General features: G+C 39.1%; 3 pseudogenes across 2 annotated transcripts; all 3 read right to left on the bottom strand.

Moving 5' to 3' along the window:
* Nucleotides 1-9,268: 9,268 nt before the first annotated feature.
* On the bottom strand, nucleotides 9,269-11,576 carry LOC148737825 (uncharacterized; annotated as a pseudogene). Its single transcript, XR_015996789.1, has 2 exons — nucleotides 10,383-11,576; nucleotides 9,269-9,686 (listed from the first exon to the last, which is right to left on the bottom strand). The product of XR_015996789.1 is annotated as an uncharacterized LOC148737825 (transcript).
* A 352-nt stretch (nucleotides 11,577-11,928) lies between these two features.
* LOC148737824 (uncharacterized) lies at nucleotides 11,929-14,256 on the bottom strand (annotated as a pseudogene).
* A 200-nt stretch (nucleotides 14,257-14,456) lies between these two features.
* On the bottom strand, nucleotides 14,457-15,515 carry LOC148737823 (uncharacterized; annotated as a pseudogene). Its single transcript, XR_015997252.1, has 2 exons — nucleotides 14,691-15,515; nucleotides 14,457-14,586 (listed from the first exon to the last, which is right to left on the bottom strand). The product of XR_015997252.1 is annotated as an uncharacterized LOC148737823 (transcript).
* Between the last annotated feature and the right edge of the window lie 513 nt (nucleotides 15,516-16,028).

Raw genomic sequence — 16,028 nt, 5'->3', positions numbered from 1 at the left:
CATATACAAACAAACCACGGCCTAAAAGGGGAAATATCTATGTTCGGCCCATGTTTATCGTATCAAAGAGGTTTTTCGGCCAATTTCCAACATAAATGAGTGTTTAAACTTGACTAGTAATGAATGCAATGACAGACTATTTCTTTTACCAATAAGACTGGCTAAAGTACTCACAATACTGACATAACGGTCAACAAATATGACAGACATGTTACTCCATCGTGGCCAAAAGCATTTAATTATATTCCATACCTAAATAGTCCTGATTGTCATGATAGTCCCAGATGTTTCTAGAGATCAAGGCGGAAATGAGCGAGGATGGCGCAACCAATTGTGCTGAACGTTATGTCTGTAGCATTGTCCGCATCGCTCTTGGAGTCGGTGTCGAGTTCATCCTCTTGCTCGGGGAGGTCTGTCACGTCACCAAATGCGATAACTCCGAGAATGCATTCGTCAACAAAGGTGATTCTCGGTACTTCGTCTATAGCTCGTGGAATATTTGTATCCTGGTCGACTCGTTCTTCATTGCCTGTCCCTGGAATGTCTTGAGCATCCTCTTAAAATGTTACTCTTGTACACGATGGCGTACTGGAATATATAGCTGACAGCAGGGCTCCCGATTTGTTCTTTGTTGTTTCGCTTCTTACCGCCATTTCCCCTTACATTCGTAAACACTGATTCGTCCTAGTACTCCCCAGAATGTAGACAAGAGCATTTCAGCTTTGGCTCACTATTCGCGAGTGATTTTCTTAATCTTTATGCAGAATTTAAAAGACTAGATAAGATTTAAAAATTCTAAAAGAACTTTGGGATTTCCTTTCAAACACTAAACAGTATTTTTTTCAAGAACAGTAAAGGTTAAAAATATGGCTAATTTAACAGAGAGAGAAAGTAGAAACTAGAAAGTAGAAAGTCTTAAGCACTCTAAACAACAAACGTGTCTAGTTACAATGATAAGGTTGAGATCGGACGTCAGCATTATCAGGCGCCTTTGGCAGCCGCTTCAGTCCATGTAACGATCTCACCTTCCCTCCTATCCCACACAGGGGAGGACATCCACCACACAGTAATCTCGTGCGTGGGAAACAGTAAACACTAAAAAATATGGGCAAATAACACCAAACACTAAACCCCATTCAGGCCCTCAGGACACCCCATAGCCCATAAGTAATAGGAGCGTGGCACAGAAACCAATGAAAATACAAAAATGATTCCTGATTCGAACCATTAGAGCTAATACAAATCAAGCTCTATACATAACTTTTTCACAGCATCGCATCTTCAATCGTCTTACTTCATTATCAGCCAAACTGGTAAAACTTTCCACGAACGAACGACAGAACACAAGCAAGCTGCAAGAGTCAAAACATTTGTGCTGATGTGAATATTCATCGAACTATCAATAATCATTATGCAGTCATTGATTGGGTCTTTACTCTATGACTAAACCAGAGCACCTTTTAATTTCATTAAAAGCTGACTCTGATTGGTTTAAAATCCTACGTCAAAAGTCCTAAGAGTCCTAACTGAGTGAAAGCTTTGCCCGTGACTTGCCTGCCTTTTCGCCATTAGCAAAGTTCGAACGCAAATTTCTTCCAGTCAAAATTGACCTCGTTATTCATGGCGAACAAAACGAGGCTAGACATGGTTTGCGAGTAAAGAAACCATAACACCGTTTCAACTTTACTATTTAATCATACTCTTTACGCCGATAACCGGGCTTGATGGGTTAGGGGACTTATCATTCTCAAGAGCAGGGAATAAAAAGTTTGGATCCACCAAAGTAAAATGCCACCAGTTAAAAGGCCACCCATCGCTAAGCAGTTCGTGGTAAGAAATGATTCGATGTGTCTTTTAGTGACGAAAAGTACTGCTTGATACTTAATTTAAATAGGGCCACCCATTGCACAAAAAGTAGCCATTGTTTCTCGATCAGAAGACCAAAGACCTAATAAAGAGGAAAAGCCGTATTTAATCACACAATTTGATGTAAAGTACAAAGATGCTACGTTTGCAATGGGCCTTACAAGTGTTTAAGACAAGCAAAAAAAATTAACTGTCAATAAAGCCTCTTAAATCAACTTAAAACTTATACCTTGACTGCCTCCGTAACTAAGGTATATATGAGGCATAAAACGTGTGAGCAATTACAATAACTATTAAGCCTGGTTGAAACTGAACTGAACAACTGAAAAACTAAATTAAGCGTCTTTAATTTAAAGTTTGACATGACAATCACTACGATAAGTGCGATGCAGAAACTTAAACAGAGTGCGCACGCAACATTAGACATGATGTTCAACTTAACAATGAAAATTAAAAATTGATTTGCAGAGAGGAAGGTTCAACGATTATTTGGCGTAAAGTCATGAAACTAAGATTATTAATTGCAAAGGGCCTTTCTTGATATTATTTGTCGCAAAGCGTGTTCTATTACAATTAGTAATTGCGGAAAGTAGGGCTATTAATTGTGACTGAATCATTAACAGTCGAGTTTGACGAGCTTTAGACTTAATAATCGTGCATTGTATGGTCAATAACTGCATCTGACAGCAAATGCTTTTATTGATCGTACTCCTTTCGAAAGAAAGTTTAAGCAAAACTTTTTATGGACGGCCGCCATTACGTTAAAAAATTTAGAATTCATTATTTCTTCGCACATGGCTTTTTAGGTACGTCACATATTTGAAGTCTTCTCGGGTTTAAGTTCTCAGTGAAATTCCTTTCTATTTAAAAACTATGTTTACCAAGGACGTTTTTCTTTTCTTTCGCTTTTCGAAGAGGTTCAGCACATGCTTTCGATAATGTGCGACACTTGACTAACGTTTCTTCTCTATGATAATGCAAGTCAATATGTTAAATTCGGATAGCGTTTAAACAGAATAAAGTTTGACCGAATACAATTGCAAACAAACAGCTAAATAGGTCAAATTACCACAAATGCTTCCCAATAACAGCCTTTTGCGAAGCTGAAACGTATGTTTGTGAGCAAGTGACAGATGAAACGGGCGGCGGTGATGGATGTATTAAAATTATTTCAGGCATGGATAATATGCATCGGACTCCTCTAGTCCGGCTCTAATCAATTGGAAATTTCCATACTCAATCCTAAAAAGGAAGAATGTCTCACTGATTTCCCCCTTTTTTCTTTTTTTAACAAAGTAACGTCATTCCAAAAGAGATAAGTTTGCAGTGAAACAATGTTTTTTTTTTAGGATTGAGTTTAGCAATTTCCAATTAAGTAAAGCAGGGTTCTGTCTGGAATATCGTTCAGAAGTTTGGAAAACCTAAACTTGGTGGGGGGAAATATTAAGAACAAAATCTTGATCAGATGCACTCAATGTGATAACTAATTTGCTTCATTTTTGTCCATTAAGAGAATTCGCAACACTCTTCAAATGGTACTTTGACACATACCCAGTTTAAGTTATCTAACTTAATTTTTACAAAAAATGGTGAAAAGGACTAAATGGCATCGAGTAACTCTTGGAATCGAGGAGAGATCTGATAATAGGCTATCTCCATTTCTTAGGTCCTTGAATGATAACCAAATTAAGGAGCTACCACCTGGAGTCTTCAATTACAACTCCAAGTTGTATTACCTGTAAGTAACACATTCATAAGTTAATATTTCATGGATTGTGCGAGCTCCAGCTCTATGCAGCTATAGCCGCATTAAGGGACTTCATATAACCTTTTAAATGATGTTTAGATGTAGTACAGTACTCAGTTCCGCACCAGGATATATCTGTTTCGCTGGTTGAATGCGTTTCGCTTTTTTCCTGTACAGAATTAGACATATCTCTGCCCTCTTGCACCTGTGCCTATTTACTCTCCTAGGACACCCCATAGCCCTTAAGTAATATCAACGTGGCACAGAAACCGATGACAATACAAAAATGATTCCTAATTCGAACCATTAGAGCCAATGAAAATCAAGCCCTATGCATAACTTGTTCACGATATCACATCTTCAATCGTCTTACTTCATTAACAGCCAGACTGGTAAGACTTTCCACAAACGAACGACAGAACACAAGCAAGCTGCAAGAGTCAAAACAGTTATGCTGATGTGAATATTCACATAACTATTAATAATCATTATGCACTTATTGATTGGGTCTTTACTCCATGACTAAACTAGAGCACCTTTTAATTTCATTAAAAGCTGACTCTGATTGGTTTAAAATCCTAAGTCAGAAGTCTTAAGGGTCCTGAGTCAAAGCTTTGCCCACCACGTTCTTGCCTTTTCGCTATTTGCAAAGCTCGAACGCACATTTCTTCTAGCTAAAATCTACCTCGTTATCATTGGCGAACAAAACGAGGCTAGAGATGGTTTGAGAGTAACTAAACCATAGCACCCTCTCAACTTTATTATTTAATCAGATATCTTTACATCAATAACCGGGCTTGATGGGTTAGGGGACGTCTCATTCTCAAGAGCAGGGAATAAAAAGTTTGGATCCACCAAAGTAAAATACATGTAGTTAAAAGGCTACCTATCGCTATGCATTTCGTGGTAAGAAATGACTAGATGTGCTTTTCAGTGGCGAAAGGTACGGCTTGTTATTTAAAGTGGCCCTGACATGAAATTTTCGTACATCATTTTTTTCATTTTTGTGTTTAGTTTGTCTCCTTCGCATACTCTGCTAAATTTCAGTCTAGACCGAGCACCAGAACTATCTTTTTTCGGGCCGTTAAATTCGCGATTTGGCGTCCGCCATTATTTGACCATGTTCCGGAAGTTGATCGCAGGACTCAGAGGAGGTGACGTCAAAGGCTCAACGCGAAAATCTCACATGGCAAAATGTCAAGCAAACACAACAGAGTGCTTTACTCTATTCTTACAAAAACTAAACAAAAATGACGAGGCGTCGATGCGTAATTCAAAGCTCAAGTAATCGTGCAGACCATGCTGCAGGTATTTCTCTGCACCGGAGCCTTGCAAATAGGTCAGAGCAGGAAAGACGGATGCGATTTGCACGAACTCGCCGAGTAAACTTTCATCCTGCAGTAATATTTGGGATCTGCTCCGAACACTTCTCGGAGGACTGTTTCGAGAGATCTGTGTAATTTGAAGGATCTAGGCGAAGAATTCTGTCGGGTTCAATGCCTACCGTTCAAAAAAGGGACAAGAAAAACCGTCGAAAGAAGAAAAACGGTTTGTTTACGCTCGAGGGACACCAAGATGGCGGATATTAACCGTTGCTAAGGTATTGGTCACGTGGGTGAAACCCAAGGATACCTTAGCAACGGTTACTATCCACCATCTTCGTGTCCCTCGAGCGTAAACAAACCGTATCTAACGAAGACTTCATGTGAGAAAGAAGGGATGGTTTTATGCATTATTATGGGCTGTTCGAGCGAAAGTGAAAAGCATAAAGACTAAGGATTTTTTCGTATAATTATTTAATAATTTTATTATTTCTATAGCGTAAAATTCATTATATATATGATCTAATGCGCTATACTAAGATCATCACAAATCAAGGGGAAGAACAGGAGGAACTAGAAGTTGTTGTATGGTTCGAGGCTTGCGGCTGGTGTAGATCCTCGATTTTTTGGTCGAGCTTTTCTTTGAGCTTCTTAGCCGATGAGAACTCGATGTATTTAGCCCTCGCATACGGCACTTCATTGACCTGTGTCGGCAAAATCCATGAGCATTTTACCTGAGTGCAAGTAAGCTTGGGGTGTCACGAAAACTCACACCCCGAAAACTCAGACCTCAGACCTCAGACCCCGAAAACTCAGACTCCTCGAAAATTCAAGAGATAAACTCGACTCATGATCACTCCTGGTAATCCCGCGTGTATTTTGACCTTTTGGATCTTGATCCAACTGAAGCAGCAAAAGCAAGGCCGCAAGTTGCACGTTTCGCAAAATCGTCCGATGGTTGAGTATTAAAACATTTTAGAGTGACACAAGACTTCTTTTAGCTTAGATTTCCTCCATTTTTTCCCGTTAATTTTTAACTTTTCATTCACAGTTAACGGGATCAAATGCGCTCGCTCCAACACCAAAGTATTAAAATGTGGCGTGATTTTGACGAGGCGAAAGGGACGTTTGTTTACCTTTTTGTACTTCGTCGCACAGATCCTTGTTGTCGCTCCGTTAAAATTCTTAAATATTTCGCGATAATAATGGATACAAACAGAGACTCGGCCCACCAGTCCCAAAACGAAGACAATTTTGCGACCCTTGGGCTAGAGTTCTTAAACGAGGCAGAAAGAGAAAAACAACGCGAAAGAGGACTCGGCATCAGCGCCGTCACGATTCGCTTCACTGAAGAATCACTCTTGATATTGTTGTCCGTCTTTCGCGTCGGATTTGTTGCATTATTCCACCGGTTATATTATAAACAAATTGGTTTATGCTTTATGCTATGCACTATCGAATTATGGAGCAGTTCGGAAGCTTGGAGAACACTTCGAGGGACCTGAGTTTTCGGTGTCTGAGTCTTCGTGACACCCGGCGAGCTTGCCATGAATTCTAGTAGTTGCCTGTAACATAAATAAAACACTCGCAATATGTGAGCATGACTCAGCCAGTCCAGCTTTGTATCCCAAGCAATGGGCTGACAAAATAGTCCCATCGTTTTCGGAAATGACCCAAATGCTCACTAAAGGATCATTCATATGCTGTGAATGCCAAACTCGTGCTCTCACGGCATACTTGCCGGCGATTACTTTGCCTACAACTGAGGTTACAAATCCCGACACCATTTGATTAAACGCCTCTAGACTCTTGAACGCCTTGAACTGCTTCTTGGTGTAGAAGCTGGTCTCAAGAACGAGGTAACTCAGCAAGTTCGACGCTTCCACAGGAGGCAAGCATTTTGGACTGAACTTCTCGGCTGGTATGCTTGCAGGGTCAACCCCAATGACAGAGATTTTTTGCAAACATCTTTCCTTCCAACTCTCTAAGCTTTCGGCATACTCAGAGAGCACTGGGATACCTTAAGATGAATGCCAGCTACTTTTATCGCTTTTTTCTTTCTGGATATTCATGTAGTTGGCGAAATAATACGGCGATAAGAGAGAGGGCTTCACTGTAGAAATCGACTAATTATTCATAAATTTGACACCCGAGGGACACCAACATGGCGGACACTAACTTCAGCAAAGCTTGTGACGTCACCTGAAACCCAACCATACAGTACGGCAAGTGCATATTTCCATAGAAAATGTACTCGCTTCTCAACAAGGCAAAGATGCCTTTGAAAAACATCAGGAAGGACCTAGTGCACAGACCTATATTGCCACTTCTGAGATTGCAGAGTAAAGAATTTAGGCGTTACCGCAGAGCTGGGCATTACGATCTTCGAGAAAGGCTTTCCATTTTAGTGCTAAGCAGAAGGCCTTCCTAGAAGACAAATTTAAAATAGAACACACTGGAAACATAGCAGATCCGACAGAGGTGGCTCAGGATATGAGGCATGGAAATCATGAATATGGAGCCGCAGATCAGTCATTGTAGATCAATTCCTAGCACCCAAGCAAATGATGGTCAGTTGCCCAGGGTTTTCCTCCCGCAACTCTGATGCGCAATGGCGCAGATTTTGCCAGCGGCAGTTGACACGAAAATTAAAGGCCTCCTCAAAAGTGGCGACAAATAATGACAGCGCGAACACATGAAACAATGTTTAAGGCATTTCGGCATGGAGGATGAAACAGAGAGAGAAGACCGGTTTTGGAATACCAAGGTGAAGTTTTCTGCGGAGAAACAAGGCGTGAGGAGGGTTCGTTTTGCAGAAAATAAACCCAACTATGGGATGAGAGAACAAGAATAGTGAGAAAATCACGCTCAGTTTTCAAAGGCTCGACACAGCAGAGAAATTTGGTCTCCGGCGAGATTTAAGGGAGAGAAGTTTCTCAAGAAGCGGCACTTGGAGAAAATTCTTGAGGATGGTCGCGTGCTTCAAAGTTACCGCGTCGAGTCAATTATTGTTGTCACGGAAACTACGCCGGTTCAAATTATTTATTCAGTAAAACATCAAAGGGTAACAACCTCATTTTACATGTAGCGCAATGATCGAGGATTTGCAAAGGACTCAAATTTACAAAAGCTATTGAATTTGAATACGATCTAGCTTGACAGTTAATTAGGTAACAAAAAGACTTGCTAATGTCTTGTAAGACCTTGTCACGAAACTTTCATAAAATTATAGTAAAAGAATGACAACCCTGAATGTAGTGTGAAACAAAGTTCTGAAGGAAATATGTTTATTAATACAAGCATACATTTTAAAATTTAATCTTTATATCTTGTAGAAAGAAATACACTGAAGTAAATAAATAGAAGTATGGTTTTACCTAGACATAACAGCTAAAAGATTCATTATTCTATGAAATTATCCTATCAGTATAGAGAATTGCTCGTTTTAAAAACAAATTTCATTTATCTATGTATACTTCATCCTGCTCTTAAAAACTATCAAGCTGCAACCTTTTGTAGCTTTTATTTAAGACAAATCCATTACTAAACAAATAACATAACGAACAAAATGCTGAGTCATTAGTTATTAACCCTTTGACCCCTAACAGTGACCAGCAGCTAATTTCTTCTTACAATATTAACCCCAAATTAAACATAAAGTCACAAGAATGAAGGAAATTACTAACTAAAGAAGCTCTTGATTGTTAAACAAATTCTCCTTGTCAGCACCTTGAAAAATGTATTTAAAACAGTATGGAGAATATTCATACTGTTGTTAGCGTGTAAAGGGTTTAGTGGTCAAACCTTTATGTACAAAATTCCATAAATACATTAGACCAGAAACCCTGCCTCTAAAATGCAAGTCAGTTAAAAAAAAAAGGGTTTATAAAGTTTTCTATGTAATAAATTATATCAGTGCATACCAAGTGATATCAGTGACAACAGTACTTTTGCATTCCGACAGGTTTAACCTGTCCGGCAAACATAGCTAATTTAAACAATTTTGCACCAATTTAAAAATATTTTTCTTATTAAGTAGGCATATTACTCACATTACTGGTACACAGAATTTTTTGAGATCCTAGTTATCATTCTCATTGCAAGTATACCTTATTGTGCACCAACTTGGCCAAGAAAAATACACTTCACATCAAATATTTTGGGAGATTTAACTGTTGATTAAAAAATAATTCAACTACCCTTCCCAAGCCAATGCACCTTCAAGGCGCTTAACTAGCATCTCCTTATTACCTGCAGTGCTTAATCCTCTACTATGTAAAGCTTCCTTTAAAACCAAGTACTATCATCAAAGTTGGATTGATAGCTACACTTCTTAGCTCAGTGGCATTACAGAACTTTAAACGAGACCACAGTGATAAGTTATCAGCAAAGTGAGTATTGCACTGTTTACAGACAATGGGTTTTAGTGCACACAACACTGATTCTGTCGCGCCTCTGCTGCTTGCACAAGTCACCAGGTCAATACTAGACAAACAAACTTGACAACTGAGCAACTCATTTTCTTTATTTCCACCACAATTGCAAACATTTGGTTGGTAACAGTGTGGCGGAGAACGTCATTGGTAGTGTGAGGGATAACAAGATGGCATTGGTTGATGTTCTGGGAGGTGAAATGAGCGAACATAATTACTTCGCATTACTTGCCACCCTTTACCAGTGGTGGTGCTTACATTTGACCGGTTAGTTAAGGTCAAATCTTCCCTCACTCCAGAATGTTTGGCCTCTTTAGCCTGCAAAGAGACAATGCCATAGCCCACCCTATACCTTGTAAACAGCAAATTTCCATGATAGGAAATGGCATATCCAACTGTCCATGTGTTGTGACATCAACACAAATGTACGAAACTTATAGGGTACACTAACTCACATACTCGAAAATTGTCCTTAACAAATCTTGTTTTATTCTCCTCTTTGTTTTCACAACGTCTCTCTTAATTTTCTGCTCTCACGCACAAAAACTGATTTTATCATCTCCCACGCATCTCCTGTTACAACCTCGTGATCTAGTCTACGCATGCTTATGCAACTTTCGCATTGTATCATCTCTAAAAGCGTCTCCTGTGTGCTTACGCAACTTATGTTAAACTGGATGAAAAAAGCAAAGACATCAAGTTAAAATACATACTACACATTTCTTTCAGTTCTGCAACCTGGGCAGAATTGGTCTCTATTCTTTTAAAAAGTCCCCCTGCATTCCTCAGACACTCACCTATCTTGCTAAGAGCCAATCGTTGGATTGCTTATGCCTCTGTTTCGTCTTCACTTTCTTAAGTGTCAAGTAAACAATGGTAATATGAAGCCAATGCAATGGCTTGATTGCCAATAAGCCTAACTGGTAACTTGTTATACCTGTTAGCTTCATCACTAAAATGTTCTTTTACTCTTGAAGCCAAGTATCCCAGTCCATACCTCCCACCCCCCCATACCTGATGTATGCCTTACATGAGGAAAACTTCTCTTCTGCAGGTATTGCTTTAGGTCCACCTCTGACTTCTGTAACATCTCCTGCTTCCTAGCACGCTCCCCAACACTGTCTTTACCAGAAACCCTCAAAAGAGTCTCTATTCCCTATAGGTGCTCCCAGAGCAGAAACAAAAGGATCAAACTTTCCTCTTTCCATGGCCTCTGAGTACAGGAGATCAATATAATGTTGCTACGCATTGATCTTACACTGCATGGGTTCTGGCCTTAACTTGTCTAGAAAATGCCCAATCCTAGGAAGATCAAACTGTCGGATGCCATTTTCAGCCATGAACTGTAACTTTCTGGAATTTCAGTTTTTTTCTGAAAGGTTTTGGGGAAGAGAGGCAAGAAAATCATTGTTTACCTTTTCAGTATTAGAGGTTCTCATTTCCTTAGTGTAAGGTTTCCAGGTGTCATCTTTACCCATTCCAAAACTACCCCTATAGTGTTCATGTTTCCTTTATGAACATTTGCATTTGGAGAAGGATATGTAGCTGCCTGGTTGAGTTCATTAGCAGCCCAGCTCTGCCACGACATACCTGCTCCTGGCTGAAATTTAACAGTGCACCCTTTATCACAAACAGTCAAAACATTACCTTCAAACATTTTCATCTCTTCAGTGAGCTGCTTCCAGAGGTCATGCATTATTTGATCTTTGTCTTTTACACTTATACCTGATCACCAAAGTTCCAGGACACCATACTTCCAATTGACATTGTCAGCTCATTTGTTTCACGAGCTCCATCATCTGAGAACTGAAAAATTAAATAATTTTCATTTTCATTGAACCAGACAAGTTTACAAGAAAGATGGGGAACTCTCATGTGCAAATCAATAATCATAAACACCAGGCCAGTGACTGTGCGAGAAACATGTGATGCCCCTGGGATCTGTGTGACATGACCAATGTCTAAACTTTTAACAAACTTGTCAACATTATCATCTGAGAAACTGAGCTTGGGTAACCTTAAGTCAACTCCAAGACATTTAATGTTATGTACCAGCCAGACTTCTTTTTCATTATTAAAAAGTCAACTTTGTGTTTTACAGACAAGATTTGTATATTAAAGTGGCACAGACTGTTTCAGTACATCTTCTGAATATTGATAATCATTAATGGCTCTCTCAGAAATACCCTGAAGAAATTAGCCCCTCATAGACCACTTTCATAAATGGCTGCCAGATTAATATTCTTTCGTTTAAATTTAAACTAGCCTTTGTGGCCTCGTTTTCCAGTACAAAATTCAAAAGAATACATTATCTCAAGCGAGGCCAGAAAGGCTAATTTAAATTTAAACAAAAGAATATTAATCCAGCAGCCATTTATGAAAGTGGTCACTGGTTTTGTAGCTTGCATTGGCAGCCAAAAAATCCCATGCCCCATTCAATAGCGTATCTATTGTAGAGGAGTCGTTTCGTGGAGCAGTCAGTCGAAAAGCCTGATTTTTCTTTATTCTTGCATGGAAGTGAAAGGCCGTAGCCACTCAATATATATAAAAACAAGGTTGGGAAGCTTTATCCAATGTGAAATAAACGACTGAAAAAAGCTCTCTAGTATAGAGAAGCGCACATAGAATCACGTGCGAAGTCGTTAAAATTATAAGACCTATTAAAGATCTGTAAAGAAGTGTAGGCTCTGGAAAGACCCTCTTTACCAGGCCAGAAAAGTGGAGCTTGGGGACCAAGCAAATGCAGCGTGGGAAAAGATGCCCAATTGTGTTATAAAAGATGTGAGGTCAAGGTTTCCTAACCCTCCAGGCATTCCTTACATGGGGCATACAAGGGAATAGGCAAATTCTCATACAAATGCCCATCTCAAGGAGAGCAATTATAAATAACAATTGAATATTAGTTCATGAAACATACACAGTCATCAATAAAACTGCATGGAAAGTCCCTTGACTAATACCTAATACTTATGAATGCTTCACTACTTAGTACCAGCAGTTGCTGTAATTATTCTTCCCTGGTTACCTCACACCTTTTAGAAGACATTTGGGCTCACATTTATTTAGTTATCACAGGAAGTCAGAATCACTGGTAAGCAGAATGGACATTAGTTATTTAGATAAAAAAAGGTACACCAGATGGTTTCCCTAAATTTGAATGTTTTTGCAGTAAGCACCCTGATCTCTGCCGGACGATTCGGATGCCTTGCATGTTGGTACATCTGCTGAGACACCACTTCTCTATTCACATTTTCATTCTGCAAGAGAAACAAGTCAATGAGAAAGAGTAAGCATAGCATTCAAAGAGTGCCAAAGCAATTGTGCAGAATTAACAACAGCATAAGTCTTTTACCCAATCAAGAAAGCCTAGTTTCATGTGCATGTTGTAGGTGTCATCCCCATAATGGATCCGCTTAGCAGCATAAATGAGCATCACTGAATGGAGAGATTCAATCCAGTATGTTTCCCTACACTGCAGAAGGTAACAGATTTTGAGTGGCTCTTTCTGTAACTGGAACATGCATTTTTTGCAACTCTTTCAAATCCTTTACTGCAACATGGTTAATTTGGAAAAGGCAAACTTTTTCATGCAAAGAAACAAAGACATACAGTGGCATGTGCCAATTAATTGCCCGCATGTAATCATAATTTATGCATCTCTATATATTGAGGTGCCCATAATGGCTTTTCTATATGCAGCTACAGCTTCAGGTTTAGTTAAAACCTTTTGCTCATTACGTAGCCATTCTGCTTGCATCGTGACTTCGCATGGCAATTGACATGATTTCCCTGAGTCATAAAAAAAGAAAATTATAGAAAAACAAATTAATAGATCAGTATTAATAATAGTAAGTATAATGCTTCTGGTTTTCCATTTTTACAGAAAATTGTGTAATCTTTGAGTTCATGAATTATGCTATGTCTTGTTGGAATTACATAACACAATGTGTTCATAACAACAAAAATTAATAGTAATAATTTTGGTTTCGTGAAATCGTTCTTTTGAAGGAGTAACCTGAGAAAAACTATTTGTACCTTATGACTACCACGCATTCTCTCAATAAACAGTCATTCAAATTACCTGATAATGGTCAGCAACAATAAGCAGATTAGCATGGAATTCATGCTCACTGAATGGACTGTTCTTCATGCAGAAGTACACATGAGAAATAAATAAGCAAAAAAAAAGAGAATTACTTTAGTCACACTATAAAAGATTTTCCTGTCCTCCATACTCATATTACATCAATGGTAGGATCAGTAAAAATAAAAATATCGCAAATATATATATTTTTTTATTTTTATTATTTTTAAATATTTTTAGGAATAGCATTAGCCCTACTGCAGTTTACGACCCCTAAAACTTTTTTGGTTCTAAACAGAATCAGTAAAAATAAAAATATTTTTAGGAATAGCATTGAGTGTATCAAGGTTCAACATATCATACAAAGATTTCAAGAGCATCTTAATAGAAAGAAGAGGCCTACACCGTCATGTCTGCTGCTGATCTACTCGAATCATGCCTTGCCTCTGTAATAACACACTACAGGAAGAAATGGCAGATATCAAAACATAACATTGAACACATTTCTGTACTCACTAATCTCTCAGGGTTTACAATTTGATATCAGATATTGTATGCTTAGATGTGCTAGTCAGCAGAACTTTGCAGAAGTCTACTAGATCCCATGCATCAAACTGACTGCTTGCAGAGATCCTGGCTTGCAAAAAGGAACAATTAAACAAAACAAAGACTGGTGTATAAGTATGTGGCCAAAGACAAATTAAAATTGAAACCAACTTGTACCTCTCCATTTGCAACATAACCAGGGGTACTTTTCACTTCTTCCTGGGCAGCAGACATGGACTGATTGCAAACCCACTTCATAATGGTTGCATAACAATACTTTTTCAAGACTGTTGAAGTAATTTAAAAAAGAGGTATTTTAGAATTCAGGTAAGAGAGAAACCAAATAAGAAACTGCTCGGTCCATTTGAGGTATATTGGTGGAGAGATCATCATTTGGCTTCCTGTAAACTGTTGTTGCCTGCCATTTGCTTCCAAGAAGAAATACAACACGAGTTTAGGAGCATTAGAGAAGTGCATTAATAACCTGTGTCAAAGGTTTTTTCTCCCTCTGACCCAATGTTGGCTACTCCAGAGAAACTTGTGTACTGTGGCTCTGTCACGCCACAGGACAATACTCCATGAATCAATCTACGAAAAAGAGAGGCAGATAAGTGACCAGTAACAACAAAACTCAAGAATACTGAGAGAGCGAATTTCAGAAAATTTCCAGCGGAAAACGAAAAGGTACTTACCTCAAATTTACATAGTACTTTGGAGGAGATCCTTCCATGATAGAGGAGGAGAGCCACTTGAATGAATCTCCACATACACATGAAACTGTTACGGACACAACATGACTTTGTCGATTAAAGATTAGTGAATCGCAAACGATGAGTTTTCCACAATAACAGCATACTGTGGAGAGAGTGTTACCAAAAAAAAGAATGCAAAGTTCGCAGAGCTCCCTCGCTGCAGAGATCTATGGGGTCGTTCTCTGCTAAAGGCGCAGTGATCTACATTCTTTGTGGTGTATGTTCTGCATGTGGAGTGAAAATTGGAGAAACAGGATCAGAGAAAGGCAAAGAAATACGCGAAGATAGAGTGGAAGACGCTAAAGGAAAAGAAAAGCGCGTGATAGATTGTGTAGAAACAAGAAAGGGGTCCGCACTAGCGGTTCTTCCAGTTGATGATAAGCTCAGTTGGCTCCATGCAAGTCCTTTCCTCTCCATTTTCTTCTCAAAAGCTAACAGAAGAGCCTCCATCAGCTCCACATTATGTGTACTTCAGGTCGCTTTTGTTAGATTTAACGCGCATTTTGCCATTTTGACGCAGTCTTTGATGCCAAGAAGTCTAGTCTGCTCTCTTGAGTTCGAGGAAGCTTTATGTTGAAAGAGAACTGAAGAGCTCGATCTGTTGGCCGCTTTTTCTTGGGCATAGATGGGTTATTTCCCTCAGCCATGACTCACAAACTCCACAATAAATATCCTTCAAGCAGCGACAGCTAAGAATGTTGCCGAACAACCACTAGAGTTGTGAAATTCTGGCTGCTAATCGCACTTACTTGCGAACTTATTCATTCTTTAGATGTATTGTCACAGACAATATTGCGCATGCAGTATTTATGACGCCGCTAGTTTCAGTGTCAATAATCTGAAGGCTCAGCCAACCGATGTGTATGAGGGGCTTGGGGATGTAAGCCGAAGTTACACGGCGCGAATTTTGAAAAGACAACTGTACGACTGCATATTCGACCGTAGATCGCACTTTGAACGGCCGAACGATGTGTTGGTGCCAAATAGAATCAAAATAAGCAAAATTCTGGGAATGAGAGTCAACAAGACTCAATATCTTCTAATTTTTGACCCAAAATAATACTTTTACAGTGTCTTCCATGCACGCCGTTTCTCGTATGGTGGGACCGTTGGTCGCAATATTGCATGATTCTTTCATTTGAGCTGAAATCAAGGGGCGGAGCACGGTATGAGAAATATGAAACATTTATGCATTTGTCTTCAGTGTCTCCTTACTCGGAACTGGTCAGCTCAGACGACCACCACAAACCGTATAATATTATCCAAACTTTAATGATT

Source organism: Stylophora pistillata, chromosome 2 (genome assembly GCF_964205215.1).
Source record: "Stylophora pistillata chromosome 2, jaStyPist1.2, whole genome shotgun sequence".
NCBI lineage: Eukaryota > Metazoa > Cnidaria > Anthozoa > Scleractinia > Pocilloporidae > Stylophora > Stylophora pistillata.
Note: the sequence above shows the minus strand (reverse complement) of the source record. Positions and strands in the feature narration are given on the sequence as shown.